The following is a 22,383-nucleotide window of genomic DNA, read 5'->3' on the forward strand; positions in this document are numbered from 1 at the left end:
TCATTCTCAGAGTCCCGAGTATGCACACAGGAAAGAATACATAAAAGACCACTTTATTTCCAAAGTGGGTGCACTCATATCATGTTGGTATCAACCATGTCACGTGAACTAGTATCGTCATATCAAAACTAGAATCAAAATCAGAGTAAAAATAGATAAGTCATGCCAAAGGTTTTTCAGATGCATATCATATCAAACCACTGCTGAACATATTCATATCATTTCCATATGATAAAAAATAGATCCAAGTCATTTTCATATCACATGTACAAAAATTCACAGATATCATATTCACTCTTTTGTATATTTCATAAACATGTCAAATATTACTCATGTCTATACTATTCATGTCAAAAATATTTCTTTTCTCTTTCATACATATTTCATAAGTGAATGCAAAACATATACAGAGGTTGTTTTTCACTTTTCTTTTTAAAACAACATTTTTTTAAAGAGTTAGGGCCACATGTTCAAGAGTGACCCTTCCCCAAATTTTATTCATAAACACTCATTTATGGCGGAGGAAAACCGTAGTAATAACAACACACTTGGGGGGTTACAAGATAGGAATAAAAGACCACCCAAAGCCCAAGTGTCACAAAAAAACCTTATACTCTATAACCAAAATCCAACAAGAGCAACAAAATATTATAAGAAAAACAATAAAACCATAATTAAGCAAATCACCCATTTCGTCCGTCTTCAACATTCCTTTTAGTAAGTGTGGAAATAAAGAGAAATCCTCCCATATAATACTATTATCGTCTGAACCCATCCGAGCCAAAAAATTCGGAGGAGCATTACCTTGTCTATACACATGAGAAATAGAATAGTTCAATGTACCAAGAATCTCAAGAATTTCTTCCCAAAAATCTTCAAAATACCATAGACCACAATGAGATTTCAGCACCCACTAGAAAACAATCATAGAATCAAGCTCAATATCAACATTAACTAAATTCAAACTTTCCACAGTTCGTAATCCAAAAAGGAGCCCCATCCTTTCGACATAGTTACTTGATCCGAGGCCAATACGTTCCCAAAACATCTAATCAACTTCCCACTATGATCTCTAATTACCCCTCCAGCACTCGAGCGGCCTGGATTGCCTAACGAACTGCCATCCACATTTAGATTCACACGATCTTGAATAGGAGTAAGCCACTTGACAATGTGCATGGGTTTTGTTTTCGGTGGTTTAATAGGAATTTTGAGGCTTTGTAAAATAACTTCATCATCATGAGATATTGGGGACGTACTTGCTTTTAGGTTTTCACCCGCACGTCCAATCCAATATAAAATCTCCCTCCAAACTACATTAATCGAACTGTAAAGACTTTCCATATGACATTTACATCTTCGAAGCCAGAGTCGCCAAGTGATAATCATAGGAATAATTTCCAAAAGTTGGCCAAACTGAGAACGCTTAGAAGCCTTACCAAACCACATAGAAATAGTATTATGCCAATCTTGTCAAGGAACATAATTCAAACCAACAATCACAGCAGCTTTCTTCCATATCTCTCGAGCAAAATCCCCACCCACCAAAACATGGTTTTGATCTTCATAGCTGCCATTAACGCATCAATCACATTTGGAGGCTATGGGAATGCCCACCTTTCTCAACCGATCATCAACACTTAACAAAAAATTGAGAGCCTTCCAAACAATAATAGAAATATTGTGAGGTAAAATAGAATTCTAAACCCAGTGCGACCACGGTACCTTGGGAGATTGAACTCTCAGAATGTCCCACGCATTGTGAGTAGAAAATTTACCATCAGAATTACTTGTCCACACTAAAATGTCTTCCCCTGCTTTAGCATTACAAAGTGTACTAAGAATAACAACCAAATGTCTCTCCCCAATTAATCTTTGAATCACAGAGACATCCCACCCAGCCTCCACTCTACAATCCTCCACTCTAAGCTTTGGACAATCAGAAATAGGAACTATTTCACAAAGCAGGCCCTCTTCAAGCCAATTGTCCCTCTAAATGGAAATATTGCCATCCTTTAGTTTCCATTTGGAGTTTTTTAGAACCTTTAGCTTGCAAGACATAATACTTTTCCAAAATCTACTTCCTTTCGCCTGGTTGAAAAGAGAGATATTATTATCTTTCATGTATTTGCCCCGAAAGAAATTCGACCACAAGGAGTTCTCCTTAATGACTTTCCAAGCAAACTTCATATGAAGAGATTTTTAAACCTCTTTGAGGCCCTTTATACCTAACCCTCCCTCTTAACAAAGCTTGCTAATATTCTGCCAAGAACACCAATGTTTCTTTGGTTTGCCCTCCCTAGTACCCCAGAAGAAATTCGACATACATTTTTGAATCATGGTTAGAACTGACGAAAGAGCATGAATAATGGAGAGAGTGTGAATGGGAATACTTGTAAGAATATGCTTAATAAGTAATAGCCGATCCCCATTAGACAAAAACTTATTTTGCCAACCCCCTACTCGACATCGACTCCTACACACCAGATCATCAAGATGAATAGCCTTAAGTCTTCAAGATATAATAGGAATGCCAAGATACTTGAATAGTAATGTACCCTGAACAAAGCCAGTAACACTAAGAGTAGATCTTCTCCTATGCAGAGAAATCCTCTTGGAAAAAATAATAGAAGATTTAACTTTACTCACTGTTTGGCCCGACCAATCTTCATAGAGCTCTAAAATATCAGAGATCGACTTCATAGATGCTTTATTCCCATTTGCAAAAATCACAATGTCATTGGCATAAATGAGATGAGAGATAATAGGCGTACTTCGAGGTGATAGAAAGGTAATATCTTGCCATCTAGAAAGGCTTTCTTAATCATGTGGGAGAGAATCTCCTCCACCATAATAAAGAGATATGGCGAGATTGGATCGCCTTGGCATAAACCTCACCCAGCTAGGAAAAAACCTTTTGAAACTCCATTCATCAATACAGAGAACCACAGAGAACGAACACATTGATTTATAAGACCACAGGCCATTTCCGAGATACCCAAGTGTTTAAGAAGATGTAAAAGAAAATCACAATTGATGCTATCATAAGCCTTGCCAATATCAATTTTCAAAACTATATTGCCCCCCCGATGAGGCTTATTAATACTGTGGATCATTTCTTGAGTCAAACTTATATTATAAAAAATGCTTCTTCCAGGAATAAATGCACCTTACTCTAGAGAGATAAACTTGGAGAGAAGAGGCAAACGGCGTCTAACCAGAGTTTGGGAACAAACCTTATATATCACGGTGCACAACGTAATGGGTCTGAACTTATCAAAACCCGTTGGATGATCTACCTTTTGAATAAGAACCAAAGCCGTAGCCGAATAGTATCTCAGGAGAGATGTTCCTTTAAAGAAATATTGAATCGCATCAACAACATCTTTACCAACAATATTCCAGCAAGAACGAAAAAAACCCGAGCCAAATCCATCAGCACCTAGACTACTATCCACCAGGATAGAGAAAATAGTCTCTTTTATTTCTTGGATCGAAGGGAGCTTACAAAAATCAATATTGTCACTTTTAGAGAACATCAGGCTTACCAAATGTGACAAAACCGAGAGCGGACCACCTTGTTTAAAAGCAAGAAAATCTGCAAAATAATTCACAACCTCGTTGTGAATGTCTTCTGGAGAAGTAAGCCGATGACCATACCAGAGAGACATCCATGCACTATAGTGTTATTCTGACTCTTTTGGAAGAACTGTATATTAGGATCACCATTCGATAACCAGTTTTGTTTGCATTGTTGAGCTAACCGAGTGGCTTCCCTTTGTTGCCATAAATTTAACTCCAACCGAGAAATCAATAAATGACTTTCATCACCTTCTGAGTACCCGTGTTGTAAGGCTTCCTCAAGATTTTCAATACGAGCCTCTAGTAAATTTATATTAAGGTCCATTCGCCCAAAGGATGTTTTATTCCATGCACTCAAACAACGCTTAGTCTTTTTAAGCTTCTGAACCAGTCTAAACAACCCCTTATCATTAATATCATCATCTTTCCAAGCTTTTTTTACACAATCAAAAAAAGTTTCATGTGAAATCCACATTTGTTAGAATTTAAAGGAAGGGAACCCATATCGAGCCATCACCTTTTCCATCTAGATTATCATTGGAGCATTATCAAAGTTGGTCTAGGGTAAATATTGCATGTCACTTGGGAAATTCACAATAGCTGGCGAGTTCAGTAATGATCTGTCTAATCGTGCCCAGCTACGTGACAAGCCAGATTGACCATTACACCATGAAAGAGAATTTCCAGAGGACCCCATTTCTGATAATCCCACTGAATCAATAAAAGAATTGAACTCTTCCATAGCTAAAGGTGATCTATGTCGATCTCCTTGACGTTCAGAATCCACCCAAATAATGTTGAAATCACTAGAAATGAGCCAAGAAGACCCGCTCGGAATATTAGTAGCTAAAGTAGCCCAAAGTTCTCTATGGTCTATATGCGTACATCGAGCATATACAAACGAAATGCAAATCACTTTCCCTGCTTTCGAATATTCCACTAAAATGTGTTGAGAGCCCTGATGAAGAACTTTGATATTTGAGGCCTCCTTCCATAGAACCCATAATTTTCCATTCTCAAATTCATTAGAAATACCATTCAACAAATGGAGAGATAGCTGAAGACTCCACATTCTACTATCAGACAAGAAAGGCTTAGCAATAGCAATCATACCAGGTTTAAATTTACGGACCAACTTACGAAGCCTCATCATAGAGGTGCCAGGACCTTTTAAATTCCAATACAAAATGGAACTTAACATTGATTAAATTTGGGAGGCTACTTTGGGACCTGGTAGAGCTCCTGAATTATGTAACTTTCCCACCTTTGATTTGTTTATCAGTATCAGAGGCATAATTTTTTTCCTTTTGCTATGTGTTCTATTTTATCATCCAGATCATTTTCAGAGCCAGCACATATATGGATATCATTCTCTTTCCCATCTCCTGAACAAGATCCCTTTACAATGATGTCTTCAACTAGTTGCACCAAGTCACCCTCAACCTCAGGTAGAATTTCCACAACCCCCCCCCCCTTTGCCTTGTTACTTTCAAGTGAAGAAAATTCCATAAAAGAAAAAAGGACCAATGTCAAAACATGTTCAACAAAGTTAGCACACTCTACCTCATCAACATTCTTCGACGCTGTCAAAGCTGTAGAGGCATGCTACATGTCAAGCTTTTGATTCGTGTTCATCGTCTCGGGTTCTGACTTATTGATTAATAAAATCCCCATGTCATGGATTCCATTGCTATCAGTCGGTGGAGGCGTACTCACCACTGCGTCTCCAGAAAAATTCCTTCCAGCGTCGAAATTAGCCTCACGCAAAGCTTCATTAGCCTTAATTTTTGGGGACTCATTCATTTGGCCATTAGTACTCAGAACACCATTCTGAAAAATCATATCAGCAATAATCGGTTCAGGATCTTCCTCTATCTCCTCTATAGAAATGATCTGGACCTGCTGATTCTCACCATCAACAGGTCTTGAAGCATCGGATGGGACTATGTTTCAATACAAGTAGGGGAAGGCTCAACAGGCTTTTTCTCCGTCTCTCTTCGAATCCATTGTTTACCATCCTTGGTTGTGTCCGGCACAGATTGTGCACCATTTTGTTTCACCCATTTACATTTCTGAATGTTGTGACCTTGCACCTGGCAGTGACAACAATAAGCCGGAAGATTTTCATAGATCACTTGTTGAAGCCTACTACCAGGTTAATGAGGGACTCCAATCCAGAATGACTCAATCGGTTTTTTTTTTTTTTTTTTTTTTTTGTAGCATCCATTTCAATACATACTCGCGCTCCATTAGTGTGGGTTTCACATCGAATGCAATTATCACGTCGAACAAATTTTCCGATTAGGATTGTTAAATTCTGAAGAAAGGATTCATGGTAGAAATTAGGGAGAAGGTCTGGCAGCGAAATCCACACCGGCACCACTGAAGATTCTTTGGCTTCATTGTAATCCAAGGACCAATGGAACATGCGGAATAGGACTCCATTAACATCAAGTGTTTCCCTGGAAAAAGCTTTCTTAAAGTCCTCTTCTGTAACAACCCGATCTTAAGATTAGGCCATAAGATAAGTTTTATGTATTTTTCATATAACTATTAATATATTATTATTATTATTATTATCAGATTTTACATTGTTCATTTTAATAAGATTATTGTCATTTTATTATTGGTAATTTATTATGACCCGATTTTTGCAATAGCCACTGGAATTGGTTTTGTATTTTAAGCCTTATTTCTTCCTATCTCGCAAGCCCTCATCTTTATCTCCTAATTGATAAATCCAAATCCTATTAGGAGACTAACTCATATCAGAAAATCCTACCATATATCCTCATTTTTCCCTCTATAAAAGCTCACGAAGCCACTGTATTAAATACAACACAAAACAACAGACCTTCCTCATGCACGTCTCAGCCTTGCTACACAACAAACCACTGTCGCAGACAAGCAAAACATAGAGCACACCCATGCCATGGAAAACACCGATTACCACCCCAGTGAGCCACCCGTGATCTGAATTGTAGCCGAAGAACTCTGACACCCCACCATGCGCGTAAACCTCCGCCGCTAGCAGCTCTTAAAGTCAACCATCGTGAGCCTAAAACATGCACGAACATAGCCCTGTTTTACACTCCTCAAATAGAGCACCAACAACAAAAATGAAAACGGGGTTGTGACTCGGCGATGGAACCAGAACCACCACAGTGACTCCACTGCCAGACCATGCATGATTTTGAAGACCTCCAAGCACTATCACATGTGCACCATGTTGCAGCCTCTTGCACTAGTATACGAGCACCTTGACGCGGCCAGTCCAAGTTGTTTTCGCCAGCCACCTCAAGGACGTCGGAGCACCCCTTGGACGACACAGAAATCACCGGTTGATTATACCTAGTCGAGCCCACTCCTTTCCAATAAGCTCACTGTAGTCCACCACCCTCCTCTCTCTCTCAGTTGTGTTTCGGCATGACAAAACTCTCTCTCCCTCTCTCGGCGTTGCACCACCACAGAGGAGCCTCCAATTACACCGCCTTCACTCCCAACCACCCAAAGCTGCCATCCAGTCCATCTCTGTCACGTGCTCCTCCTCCTCTCGGTGAGTCCCTTGCCTCGACGCCTATCCCGTTGCCCTTTGTTTCTCTACAGAATATAGTAGTTGCTTTTAGGTTTTAAAATACTAAGTGCAGGTGTTAAAGGCGATTACTTCTATGTCCTTCTTAATCCCTTCCCATAGTATCTTGAAGGAGTGTTTTAAGTATAATTATATTTATAACCTTACGTTTAAGTATATGTTAATTATGAACATTATTACTTCATTTTATTTGTAGTTGAGTTGGGTTTAATATTTCAAATTGAGTTTAATTTTATTAAATAAATGTATTAGTCGTAAGCTCATTTTTATAAGAAAGTGTTTAAAGAATTTGAAATATATTTTAGAGTATACTATTGAGCCTAATATTTTAGTTAATATTTCCTTTATCTATTTAGTCGGATTTTTAATAAAATTATTATATTATACTTTAAATAGAAAAATTAAGGAATATGTTATGAGTTTTTATGTTAAAAAAGGAAACCTATTTTAAGAATTGAGATTTTTATGACGAGCAATGAAGTGATATTCAAGAAGAAGTGCAACGAGGTAAGTAATTTGATTACAAATTAGGATCATCATAGTTCAACTTATATAGATTATTATTAGCGCCAGCTCTTTGACAACCATTTTTTATGTACCACTCATGTCATATTCAAACATGTCATCCAACATAGCATACAATCATGTCATTCCGCATCATATTCAGATTTAGATTTATAATTAAGTATGTATTATGTCATGCATCTCAAATGCATAAGACACGTAAGCTATCTTAAGTTCAAGTGCAAGATAAGAACATATCAGTTAATCAGATGGTCATTCAGATGCATGATACCAATGCAGTTCAGTTTCAGAGTGAATGTGCAAGCCACAGACTCAAGCGTGGTCCACCATAGTATGCCAGACTACTATTAGCGGCTCCCCTCGCGGCTGCGAGACGTGGGGCCGATGCACAACCTTGCACACATGGTTAAGTGTGTTAGCCAGTCAGATCAGTCAGTTAATTCAGATAAATCAGTCATGCATTACATAAACATCAGTACGAACAGTCATGAATTTTAAGTTTTTACCATGAAAACCTTATGTTTATTATGTTTACGTTTTGATGGATTTCTTGCAGAGTCTTCGACTCATTTTAGTTTATTTTATGTTTTTGACCACTCAGGTGAATATGATGAACATGAGCAGGCAGACTAGGATTAAAAGAAGCAGTTGATTTAGTTTCAGACCTTCTAGAATAAAATTGCTTTTATGACATAAATTTTATTCAGCTATTCATTTAATATTTTTGGAAGCCATCTTATTAGATATTTTTCTACAAAATAAATTCTAATTTCATTTATTAAATATGAGATCTCTTACCGAATTTATTTTATGAAAAACACGTGACACTCCTAGCGGGGGAGTTACATCTTCATTTGAAAATCTCAAGAAAACCGATATGGGCTTCGCCATAGCCGAAACCACTGATTAGGATTCTAAACCCATCTGTTGCGTATCATTGATCGAATGATGTCCAAGGAAGGACGCTGGCGTAGGAACTTGAGAACTAAGGAAAAAGCAAATGGAGAAGCCGATCTCACAAGCTCCTCCTTCGCGAAACTGATGAAAACTTCACCATCCAGAATTTGAGACAGCCGTAGAGGAATCACAACCTCATGTAAGGGTTTTGGAGTTTGAGCCACCATGTCGGCAAAGGACCGACAGAAAGATGACGCCAAAGAGCCTGTGGGGCCCCCGGCGGTAGGCATATCACCAATCGATTCAAAACCCTAGCAGAGCAGGTTTTTAGAACAGGGGCAAAAGCATCCGTAATCAACACTTTGCAAACACTCTTTAAAACAACATGCACATTTTTACAAACTAACATCGGTTCATTTCTTTTTATGCAAATTTAGCATAGGAATTCTGCTTACCTAGACTTTTTAGCTTTGCAAAAAATATCCTCAATAATGATGAACAAAAATTACTTGTCACCTTTAAAATAATCACGTAATTTCGTAAATTTTCATTTGGACACATATTTTGATATTTAAACCAAAAATGCTAAAATTAACCTATTTTAATTCCTCAATACCTAAAATTTCCATAACCCTAAAATACCATCATTTCTCAAATCCATTAATATCCACGACTAAGATATTAAATTCTAACTTATTTACAATTGAAATCAAACTATAAAATTTAATACTAGATAATATAATTATATCAAAATCTATTAAAGTAAACCACAAATATTTAATAAAATTAAACTAAATTAGTTTTAAAGCGTTCAAAATAACAATACATAGTTACCATTTACTTCTGAAATTAAAAGGTAAAAAATCTATACTTATTAACATAATTTAAATCGTATAAAATATTTTCTTTTTAAACAACTTACAAACTAATTAAAAGTGAGCAGAAGCAGAAAAAAAGCAATAGAGTTTTCTATAATAAGACATGAACATGCCCAACGTAAAAAATAACCCACTGAAATATAACTTTAAAACAACATATTTTAAAATTAAGGGCAAAATTGTAATTCCATAGAACTAATCGTTCCAACCACCTACGTAAAGGGCCTTTACGTAAAAACATAAACATAGCTTCGTTTGCAGGGAGGTTTTCGCTAGAACCAGGGTACTCGTGCGGCAGAGACTCACCGTGAGAGCAGCTGCGAGGTGGCGGAGACACGGGCCGAGCTAGCAGCTGAGCACTAAGAGAGAGAGAGTGATGAGAGAGAAAATGAAGAAAGGGAGAGAGAGTAAGCCGAGAGAGGGAGAAACGGAGAGGGTGTCGGTGGCTTACCGTGAGCAAAGCGGGGGAGTTGGAATGGCGTGTAGTTCCTGGCAATACTTTCTGTGAAGGTGACGACGGCACGGATGAGTTGTCAACGTCGCTGGATGTCACCATGCCGTGGCTGAGATGTCCGTTTGGGGAGGGTTGTGGATGGCTATGGGGTGCTTCTGTTTCGGGTGTAAGAAAACAAAGGTGATTTTCTTTGGGTGTTAACCGAAAGGTATGTGGCTCATGGTGGTGTTAACCGTGGTGTTTAGTGGTCTGTGGAGGCATCTCACGATGACAGCGTGGTAGTGCAGGGCTGAGTTTTAGGCTGTGGGCTTGCGGTTTCTGTCGTGCGGGGTGATCTCGGCACGTTGGTTTCCATTCGGAGCTGTTGTGCTGTGATATGGTGGCGGCGTTACCGTTTTTGGCAAGAGACAAGGTGGTAGCAGTTTCTTGAGGGGTTGGGCAGTGGTTGCTTTCCCTTGGTTGTGGTGTTGAGGGGGGAGCAGTGACTCGTTTGTTCATCTGTGAAAGCCACAGATTGGCGTGATGGTGGCCATGCGGGGTAGTTATCAAATCCGCAGTAGTGAGTGATGGCCCTGGCTACGGTGACTGGGTGGAGGTTTGCAGTGAACGAGAGAGACTCTGAGAGAGAACTGAGAGTATGAGAGACACGGATAGAGAGAGTTTGTCAGGATGGAAATAGAAATGCACTGCAAGTAGAAGACAACAAAAAGTAGAGAGGGAGAGACCTGAGTGATGGACGGAAACGAAATAAAGAAGAGAACTCAAAAACGGAAAGGAAGCTCAAACTGCCTAGTCGTGGAGAGAATGGAGATTTGGGTGGAGGAGTTTTCGGAAGTGCAAAAACTGAAAGTGAAAAACCGTCGGAAAAATAAAATGCATGTGGAAAGATGAAGCTCACCTCAAACGACGTCGTGGGGGTAGGGGAGGTTACTCAATATTGTGGCCACGTGAAAAAGGGGGAAAATTGGGGAAGTTTATCGGGGCTAGGGGAGGCAGGAGGGAAAAGAAAGAGAAGGGAAAAGAAAAGAATCCAATGGGCCTGGGTGTTACATATATAGTATTAATATGCATGTCCAGCTTTTAAATTTTGATGTGTTTGGTTTCTACATAGACGACTCATTAAATAATCGTGATCCTTTGAAGCCAGCCAAACTCGATTAAGCTGGGCGATCAACCAATTAATTCAGCATTGGCGTAGCCTAGTAGTACGAAATTAATTACAATTATGTGAGAGGTAGAAGCCTAATTAATTTAATTAGAAGATGCTAGCTATCTAGTAATTCCCACGTATATTGCTTGGAAATATCTTTTCGGAGTTATCAAGGTGACTTTGCACAGGCAGAGCATGCAGTCTAGTGGCCATCAAATATATATATTTTTAAAAACGAGGTCAAGCCTCTTATTATGTATATTCATTTTTTTTTTTTTTTAAATGAGGTCAAGCCTCTTATTACTAAAACCCTCACAAAGGTGGAAGAAAACCATGATTACAACGTTTCATCATAAACGAATATATGGAATTCCTAATAAGTCTAGTTGAACAATGCCCCGTAGCCTTCCTTGCACCAAATCCTCACCAATAAAATCAAAAGATCTACCCATCGTGCCTTCTTTTGCCAAAAAATCTGCTACCATGTAAGCCTTTCTAAAATTATGTTGAAAGCGAATATTGAGCAAAGTCCCAAAGAAACCAATATTTTCATATCCCAGGAGATTGCCAACCCATCACAATACTTGAATTAGATTCCACCAATAAATCTCTCAACCTAAGAGAATGACACAACCGAAGACCATCAAGAAGAGCACGACACTCGGCATTAGTATTCATCGCATGATCATATCCGACGACTTCCAAGCTATTAATCTTGTTAATTTTTCACAAACTGGAATCATAGAATAATTAAGATCCTGCAAAACTAAAAAATCATTAGCGCCCATCATTTTGAATTTCCGCAAGCAATTTGAAATATCCCTTAAATTCACTTTTACTACTCTCAAAATGTCCATCCAATCAAAATTAACACCCTCCATCCGAGAAGCACATCTAGCCCTCCAAAGAGCCCAAGAAATAATAATGGGAAGCACACCACGGATCCAGCCAACCTACGAATAAGAAGCCACACGCCTCCACCATAAAACCATCATTCCATCCCAAGTCAGAACCCGTGGCAACCGAATCCCACAAATCACTGCAAAATAATTCTAGATTTTTTTCGGCCCCTCCCCCTTACAAAGAACATGGTCTAACGTCTCCATATTAGGCTCTACACAACAAGAAAATTTTGATACCATCCGAATACCCAACTGCATAATAGCCTCATCAACTGGTAATGATTTCCTTTTAGCTCTCCAACAACAAAATGACATTTTCTTGGGAACTACATCATGCCACAGCCAACAGCACCAGGAGCATAAACTCCTTTTTTTCCGCACAAGCTACCATGCAAATTTAGTGGAGAAATTACCATCAATTGAATGAGCCCAAAACATTTATCCTCTCCCTCCTTCAATCTAATATCCGACCGAATAATGATATGCACTAACTGCTCAGAAACCAAGTAACATAGCAACTCTACATTCCAACCTAAATATGCTTATCCCCTACATATTTAGTAGAGAAAAAATTAGCCCACAAAGAGTTACCTTGATAAATTTTCCAAGCAAACTTCATAAGCAAAGAAGTTTGCACTTCTGATAAATCACGTATCCCAAGCAAAGTTTTGAATACAGTTTTAGTGGATGTTTCAGCCAAGGCACTAGAACGAAATATTTCGTACCGTTCTGTGTACTATTTTGGAATAGTTTATACATGGATAAATTATACATATATACACACATAAACTATATTCCAAAATAATAATAAAATAAGTGATAAACCGAATAATATTTCTCAATACAAGTCTTAAGTTTTAATAACACATGTTTGTAAAACTAAATAAGTAGCTTTTAAAATAAAATCACTCATCTTGAGATCACACAAAAAATAAAAATAATACTACAAACTAAAATAAATAATAAAAAAATTCATTGAGATCACATAAAACAATAATACAATCCAAAATTTCAAGCGAGGAGAAATGATCATTTTAATAAAATACAATATATTTTTTTATCATTTTGTTTAAAATAGAAAATATCCATATCTATTTTAAATTAATTAAGAAAATTAAGAAAGCATTCATAAAACGAGGTGCATTAAGTTACGTTTCTACTATCGACTCCTTTTTACTTTTCTACTACTGCGACAAAATGTCGTTGCCATTTTACCAAAATTACTAAAAGCTCACATCACTCAACATCTATATATGTACCGGCCGAAATTGTCATTTCGGTCAAAATCTGGAGTACCGGCCGAAACACCCCGGTACGGCCGGTTCTTATCCGGTAAGAAACACAATACTTCTCTATACCAGCTACTGCTCTAGTACGCTATATTTCAGCCGTACTGGTTGGTACGATTCGAAATTCAAAACCTTGATCCCGAGCCCTTCTTCGTCTATCGGCAAACAAATTTTCATCCATGAAATCTGCTTCCTTTTTTATTCTCTAAGGATGGACCCCATAAAAAATTGGATAAAATCCCTTTCAATGCCGACAACACTCCTTTCGACAAATTCAAAACTGTAAGTATGTGAATAGGCATACTATTTAAAACATGCTTAATTAAAACAATTTTACCACCAAAGGGGGGAAGTTTACATTTCCACTCCGCTAACTTCTTCTGAATCTTAGCAATCAGAGGGCCAAATATCCGTTATCTCATTCTTCCCACATGCAGTGGGATACCCAAATAGACCATGCACCTTCCTCAAAACCAGAGATTCTTTTTAATTCCAATTTTCTATCAACCGAAAAACTAAAAGAGAAAAACATAGAAGATTTATGAGCACTAACCCGCTGATCCAACATAGCCTCATATAAATGAATTACCTCTAAAGGTCTTTTGATTGAAGCTTTACCACCATTAGAAAAAATCAGTAGATCATCCGCATACAACAAATGGCTAATCATGGTACCTCCACAAGAATTGAAAGGCTTAATCATTCCCAAGTGAAACTCCATAGTCAACATACGCGAGAGTACTTCCTCTGATAAAATAAACAAATACGGTGAGAGAGATCACCTTGACTAAGACCCCGTGAAGCCTAAATCCCTTCGAACACCCATTCAACATAACTAAGAAATATGGAGAAAAAATACAATTAAAAATCATATTCCTCCGTTTATCTGAAAAATCCAACCTTTTCAATACCTCCAATAAAAACAACCAATTAACCCTATCATACGCCTTGGCCATATCTATTTCAAACATAACATTCCCTCCTCACTTTCCGATTCATCCCTTGAACCAACTCCTGTGCAATAGCCATATTATCAAAAATACTTCTCTCCCTAATAAACACAGATTGCTCCTGAGAAATAACTTTATGCAATAGCGGAGCCAAACGAAACACCATCACCTTCGACAAAATTTTATAAATCACTGAAGGCTAATAGGTTGGAATTGTCTGAAACCCACAGGTTCATCAACCTTAGGAATGAGCACCAGATTAGTTGCACCAAAAAATGCGGATAGAGACTTCCCCTCAAAAAAATCAATGGCCATCTCCAAAATGTTGTACTTAACAATATCCCAAGCAATAATAAAAAAGCTAGCCGAAAAGCCATTAGGGCCCGGGCTACTATCCAATGAAATAGACCAAAGTGCAGAGTTTACCTCTTCCATTGAAGGCTTCACAGTTAATGCTTCATTTTCCAGATCTAAGATTGACGACAAAATCAGAGAGAGGGTGTCTTCATCAAACTGAATTTCGTCCGTAGCTAGTAGATCCTGAAAAAAATCGACTGCACTTTTATGTACCTTTTCCATAGTTTCAAGAACCTGCCCATTCTCCAGCTGCATTTTCTCAACCCTTTTATTCTTCTTTTTAATACGCATCATAGCATGAAAGAAAGCCATAGTCAAATCACCCTCATTAACCATTTAACGCGGGACTTTTGACAACCTAAGATTTCCTCTCTATGCAACCATTGTAAATGTTGTTTACAACTTAATAAATCTGCTTCAGTCTGAGAAGAATAATCAGTCAACACCGATTGCTCCAAGCCAAATACGATTTTCCAGAGCCTTTAATTCAACTTTGACACTTCCAAACACCTCAACATTCCATTTTCTCAAAGCACCTTTCAATGCTTTCAATTTCTTACTAATCCGAAACATTGGACAGCCATCAATAAGTACATCCCATACCTCCTTAACCAAGGGAAGAAACCCCTCATGCGTGCCCCACATGTGCTGAAAACGACAGCCTGGCAACGATACTTTGCTCACGACACAACGACACCAACATCGGCGAATGATCCAAAGATGATCTCAGAAGATATTCAACTCACACATCTACCCATAAATTAATAAAAGTCATATTCACCAAAACTCTATCTAATCTCGCCTAAATACATCTCACCCCAAGTCTACCATTACACCAAGACAAACGGTTTCCTACATAAGGCAAATCAAGCAAACCACATTATTGAACACAATCATTAAACTCAGTTTTTTCACGGGGAGCCTACATAATAGCACCAACTTTTTCATCATTGCAATGAATAATATGAAACTCACTCCCAATGAACCATGGCCAACTACTCGGGTCTTGATCACACAAAAAATCTCAAAGGTCAAATATCTTATACGAAAACAACTTGCATAGACAAATGTTCCAAGAATTTGCAAACTACCATGAATAAACCAACCACTAACAGCCTGATCCATCATCGAAATTAATTCAAACTCGAGGTTATCATCCCCAAAAAGCCAAAGTTTCCCCCCAACCTCAGCATTATTAACAAAATTAGGCAACTTCATCCATCTCGCCCATTGGCGACATTTATTCTCACCTGGTTCTAAAAACGCCACCACAGATGGGCGACTTTTATTTAATAGAAGCCGAAGCCTACTCTTCGACGAGAATACCCCTAATGTTCCATGTCAATATGTTCAACATCAATTAAAGTAATTGTTTTGAGCGAGTATGTCGCTCCAAAATAGCAATATATTTTTCTTTCCTTATCCCTCTAAATTTCTTCAAAGGAACGTGCAAATCCGGGTCTAAGTCAAAACATTTTACTACTAACTCTTTCAATTCCTTATCAGGATCAACATCTGAAATCACTCGGCCATGCGAAAACAACTCCTCTTTTATACTCCTTTCCACCCCTATACTTCCCCTATCTGCCAATCCTCCCAGTTCAAACTCCAAAGCCTCATCAATAACTTAAGAGAGCTCCTAGGAGATGAACAAGCACCCATCACAGGACCTTCCTCATCCTCAGAATCCTTCTCCATTAACTAAAACCAACAATCACGCCAAACCGGAGATTTTTCAATCAAGACATAACCCCTCAGCATAACTTCCACACCTTCCATCAACCCAACAGCAAAATCCATATGTCAAATTGAGTTTTAGAACAAACCTGACCATCAGCGGCAACAAACAAAACCTCTTGCGACCCTATAACCACCCTATCTTCGTCAACTTAATAGCATCCAGAATCTCTTTTCGGCGCAGCCCATTAAAACCAGCTTCAACAATTTTTTGTTCTACAGATGGCTTGTCCTGCTCCTTAGAACTCACAACTTTCCACACCTTCTTTGGCTTCTCTGAGTTCCCCACATCATGTTTCGCAGGTTCCCCTCTATTTTGACTTCTCTCTAGCCATTTGCATTGATGAACAAGATGACCTTGTTTCCGACAATGTAAACAAAAGGCATGAATTGTTTCAAAAATAACCTCTTGAAAATGGCTATTTTCCAGCCCTGGGATTCCTAACAAAAAAGAATGACCTAGTGGCTTTGAAACATCAATCTCAACACAAATTCTCGCTGTTTGTGGATGAGTTACACACGCCGTCGCATTATCCATTTTCAAGAATCTCCCAAAACCTCCACCAAATTTCTCAAGATCTATTCAAGAAAGAAATTAGGAGGCCATCAAATATATATATATATATATTAAGAGGAAGTAGGAAGTGAGCTTTTGCTTTCAGCTCGACTGAAGGTAATCTAGTAAGAAGATTTGTTGCAACTGCAAGTGTTGGTGACAAAGGGAAAAGTGTGGACATCAGCAGATCAACAACGTGCGGTTCATGTCTTTGTCTTCATAAATTGTTGGAAGAATCATTCTAGAGAATGTAGAATATTATACATATGATGTCCCTAAGCATTACTCGAAGCTTGGGCAAAGGAGTAGAGCAACTGATCATGGTATCATCAATAGGGCCTGGACAACCACCATCGATACAAACCAGTGTGTATGATGTGGCGCCTAATCTATTACTTTCTAGCTGCTAACGTGATGAAGGCGCACTTGTACCAAACTGCCATCGATTTAGAAGTTCAGCCAAGCAATATTGTACCATTTTGACAAATGTGAAAGCCTTATGGCATGCAAGCCTGCACAAGCTTCCTGCACCACATATGGCACATGGTATTTCTCCTCGATTCCAGACTCAAAATATTCAAAATTCAAGCAACATTACCTAGTCTCCACTAGCATGTGGGCCTCTTGCCCAAACAAAGTCATGCGTCAAGTTTGTGTAGCCAAACCTCTAATTTATCCGATACTATGGCCTATTCAATTATGCTCCAACTTTCCCTAATTGAGGATTTAAAGGAACAGGAAATGGATATCCCACTTTACACTCCAAAAAAAGTTGAACAAATTAGTGCACTTTAACATGTGACCTTCAGCTGCAACTCTTGAGTTTACTAATGATAAATGATATTTGCAGTTTTAGGATGTACATGCTCCATGCAATCTCTTTGAAAAAAAAAGTAGAAAAATCTGAAATTCACATGAAAAAATCGTGGTAGAATATCCCATTTTTTTCAAATGAAGTGTGCAAAACTTGCACACCTTATAACTTAATATATCATTACTCTTTACTAAAGACTACAAAAAACTCTCTCTTTTCATTATTGCTTCCTCGGCTTGGCCAACAAATATGGGTTTAGACCAATTATTAGATTATTACCTTTTTATTTTCTTTCATATCCTCTTTTATTCTTAGTTTATATGTAGTAGGGGTGATTTGTCCAATAAAATTTGTGTAATTTATATTTTTTGGTAGACACATCTAGACTATGTGAGACGCTAACCTGCATAAAATGGGTCTCCGTCTCTCTTTCCCAAAAGATGATTTCCTTTCCTCCTCTTCGTAGTTTCTATCTTTATGACTCCCACCTACCTGGTCCTAAAACCCCATGAATTTCACCTAACCAACTTTAACCTCATGACCTCCACCTAACCTTCCCTTTATTCTGCTTTTACCCAGTACCTTTCACCTACCTTTCTCCCGCCCTTTCTTCTAACCCAATATCCCTAGCCATGTCAAAAAACAAGCCGAATATAGATCTGCTCATTGACCAAATGAAAGCTTTAACATGGGACATCATCTTGGTCCCAGCTTCTGGTTACGCCGAGAAGATCTCAAGCCATGCTCTTATTGGTAAGTTGGTCTCCACCAAAGCTTTAAATAAACATACTTTTCATTCCACAATAAGGGCAGTTTGGAGCTTTGTTCCTGGACTTACTATCAAAGACCTAAGGACCAATACCTTCCTCTTCACTTTTCCATCCCGTCTAGAAAAAGGTAGAGTCTTCCACCAACACCACTAGAACTTTAAAGGGTATCATATTGTACTAAAGATATGGCCACCAAGACTTAGTCTCTAGGAAATAAATCTGTCCCACTCTGCGTTCTAGATCCAGATCTACGGATTACCCCTAGAAATGATGACAGAAGATAATGCTGAGAAGATAGCCGATTCTTAGGACGTTTAATTGATATTGATCCATCTTATCTACCAACCATGGGGGTGGAGATAAATACGGACAAACCCCTCTACGAGGGTTTCACTTTGCCTAGAATCAACAAAAGCCCTACTAAGGTTAGTTTCAAATATGAGAGACTATCAGAGTTTTGCTATGGTTGTGGAAGACTAGGTCATCTCTAGCAGGCATGTCCTATATATATATTAGTACTATAGAGGAGCCTTGGTTTGGTCCATGGATGCGTGCAGACCTTCAAGACCAAAGACGTATGGCACACCCTGATGAACTTTTGATAGAACACCCACACCTGTTCCACCAATCTCTCATGTCCAACAAATCCCTCACATGCAAGAGCTTCCAAAGAAGGCAAAAAGAAAGAATTCTGCACCGAAAAGCTATTCTTCGGAGCAACCAGCAGCACCATGTCTCTACACAAAGATATTGTTCATCAAGCTGGAAGTCAACTCACAGAAGCATGAACAAATGGTCCAGACAAATCTGCCTCTCCACCACGTGGCACAGATCCAAGCTACCAGACAATCTCGTCAATACCATTAATAGAGAGCAGCCAACCTATCTCCCTTAGCACTCAGGCCTCCGATATCCCAACACTCCAGACACATGAAGTCAGCACATGTCATCCTTCTGCCCAAGTATCCCTTTCGGGAACAAAAATAATTCCCCATCAACCCGATCTGCAACCCCTTTTGGGCTCGTCACTCATCAAAGACCCTTATCAAGAAACGTCATAAAGGCCCACCCATATTAAGCCGATTGCTCCTCTTCAAACAGATCTCCTGGATGGACCTATGCCTAACACTTCCCTCTTTAAACAAATTGTGGCCCAGCTCCAATTTGAGAAAGGCACATCCAAATTCATCAAGCCCAATCACAATCTCTCCCTCTTGGTTAGTCCCTCGAGCAGGGCTTGTATAGCCATCAATACTTTCCAGTTAAGCCCGACTTAAACATTTTCTCAAGCCCATCACGCCCCTTTTTTAGATCCCCCTCTCCTGAAAGATTTCTCCCCCAAATTCCAGTCTCTCAGCAATAACCAGATGGCCTCTCCCATTACCATCCCATCCCCTTCCATCAATCCTCCCCTTGAGACTATGAAGAAGAGAAATGACTTACCTGATGAGAAGCTCCATCCCTCCTTCCCACACGAAAAATGCTTCTTAAGTGCAGCTATAGTAGTGGAGCAAATGCAGAATGAAGAAACCAATACCACCAAGATAGGAGAGGAGGCCCTTCCATCCTGAGAGATTCTGGTCAAAATCAAAGGACTTCAAAAGGCAAAGAAGGAACGCTTGAGGAGGAAATGACCAAAGACTAGCACCAACATTGTTCGTTATGCTCCATACCAACACCAGGATTTGAAAGACTCGAGTAACAATGCTCAAACCCAGACTATGAATCTTTTCCCCATGAATCCAACAACTAAGGTGGCAGGGTCCCCACTGCTCCCAAAAATCCCATGAGGATTCTAGCTTGGAATTGCAGAGAACTTGCCAGTCCTCATGCAATCAAATCCCTAAGGGCAAATATCAGGGTCTATAACCCTAAGGCTATTTTCATTTCTAAAACTTTTTTATCCTTTAGTCACACTTACGAATGGTTAATATGTTAGGTTTCTCTTATTTTGTGCATTCCTCTCCTTCTGGAAAATAGGGGGCCTTTTGCTACTACATCGACCTGGGCTCGATATAGAACTTGTAAATATTTCTAGTTATGTTATTTTTATGTTGGTGTATTTGGATCCCCCCATATGTCGTGACTTCTGAATCTTGTATATTGTCCTGCTCCTTGTAGTAAAAAGAAAAATTTCTGGGACCTTCTTAGCAACATTACAGAGTCTTTCAATGGTCCCTTTCTTTAGCTATAGGAGACTTCAATTCTATTCTCTCAGTCAGAAAAATTAGGAGGTAAAACGTTAGCCCAATCTTCAACTCCTAAAGGCCTTCAATTGATTACAGACAGATTCGGCTTTGTAGATTTAGGATCCTCTAGACCCAAATTTACCTGGACCAACAATAGTGTTGGTACGGCCATCATTTGATTAAAGAAAAGCTCAATAGAGGTATTGCCAACTTTTCCTGGCTAGATTTGTTTCCTCAAGCTTCCTTAACTACACTCACACGAGTCACTTCTGATCACTCCCCGATCCTTTTAGACACTTCGAATAGGATAAATTTTTCCAAATCTTTCAAATTTGAAGAATTCTGGATTCAAGACTCTTCCATCTTTAAAATTATCAAGGATGCTTGGAACACCCCATTCGCTGGAACTACTTCATTTATTCTCACAAAAAAAACTCAAAGTTACCAAGAAAGCACTTCACGCTTGGAATAAAAGAAGTTTCAGCCACATCCAAACTCAAATCAAGCATCTCACTGAAATTCTTTCTTCTCTCCAAGGACAAAATTCATCTCCACCATCCAACACTTTGGAAGCTAATTTAAAGGAAAACATCAATGAATTACTCTTGAGGGAGGAATCCCTTTGGAAGCAAAAATCAAGAGTTACTTGGCTCACCACCACTGATCTAAACACCAAGTTTTTCCACGCTTCCACTTCCATCAGGCATAGGCACAATAGCAATGAGTGTCTTAAAACAAGAAGGAACCAATGGATGACCGATCATTCCACTATCATTTCTAACATCCAGGATTATTTCAAGAATATCTTCACAACATCTAATCTTGTTCCTCCCAATGGCCTTGAAAATCTCTTTCCTTGGAAGATCATTGATCGTGAAAATGAATTTCTTTGCAAAATCCCCACATATAAAGAAATCACGCTCATCGTGAGAAAACTTCCCCTCTCAAAGGCTCCCAGTCTGGATGGATTTACTAGTCTTTTCTACAAAACTTTCTTGGAAGTCATCAAAATTGATCTGATAGCTGCTATAAAAAGTTTTTTCATTCATGGAAAGCTTTTCAAAGAACTCAATCACACCAACCTGGTCCTAATTCCAAAAATTGACAACCCAAATGAAGTTAGTCAATTTATACCTATTAGCCTCTCAAATGTTTGCTACAAAATAATTGTAAAAATCCTTGCTAATAGGTTCAAATCCATCCTTCCCAACATTATTTCCCCTTTCCAATCAGCTTTTGTTCCTGGCCGTCTGATTCAAGAAAACACCATCTTGGCCCAAGAAATTTTTCATAACATGAAAAAAAAAAAAAAAAAAGGTCAGGTAGATTGGGACATATGGCTATCAAGATCGACATGCCAAAGACTTTTGATTCAATGGAATGGTTTTTCCTCCTTTCCATCCTTCATCAAGCTAGTTTCAGGCAACAATGGATCAATTGGATCAAAGAATATATATCCACTGTGTCTTACTCAGTCATAGTCAACGAAGCCTCCCAAGGTTTCTTTCAACCTTCAAGAGGGCTTAGGCAAGGAGATCTCGTATCTCCTTTCCTCTTTATTCTAGGAACTGAAGTCTTTTCTAGACTCATCACTCAACAAGAAGACCACAACTGCATCAAGGGCATTAAACTATTAAGAGGAGGACCTTCTATGTCCCATCTTCTCTTCGCAGATGATCTATTTCTTTTCGGTTCAGCCACAGCCCAAACTGCTCAAGCCTTTGCTTACTGCTTGGATCTC

This window comes from Juglans microcarpa x Juglans regia, chromosome 4D, assembly GCF_004785595.1.
Source record: "Juglans microcarpa x Juglans regia isolate MS1-56 chromosome 4D, Jm3101_v1.0, whole genome shotgun sequence".
Taxonomy (NCBI): Eukaryota; Viridiplantae; Streptophyta; class Magnoliopsida; order Fagales; family Juglandaceae; genus Juglans; species Juglans microcarpa x Juglans regia.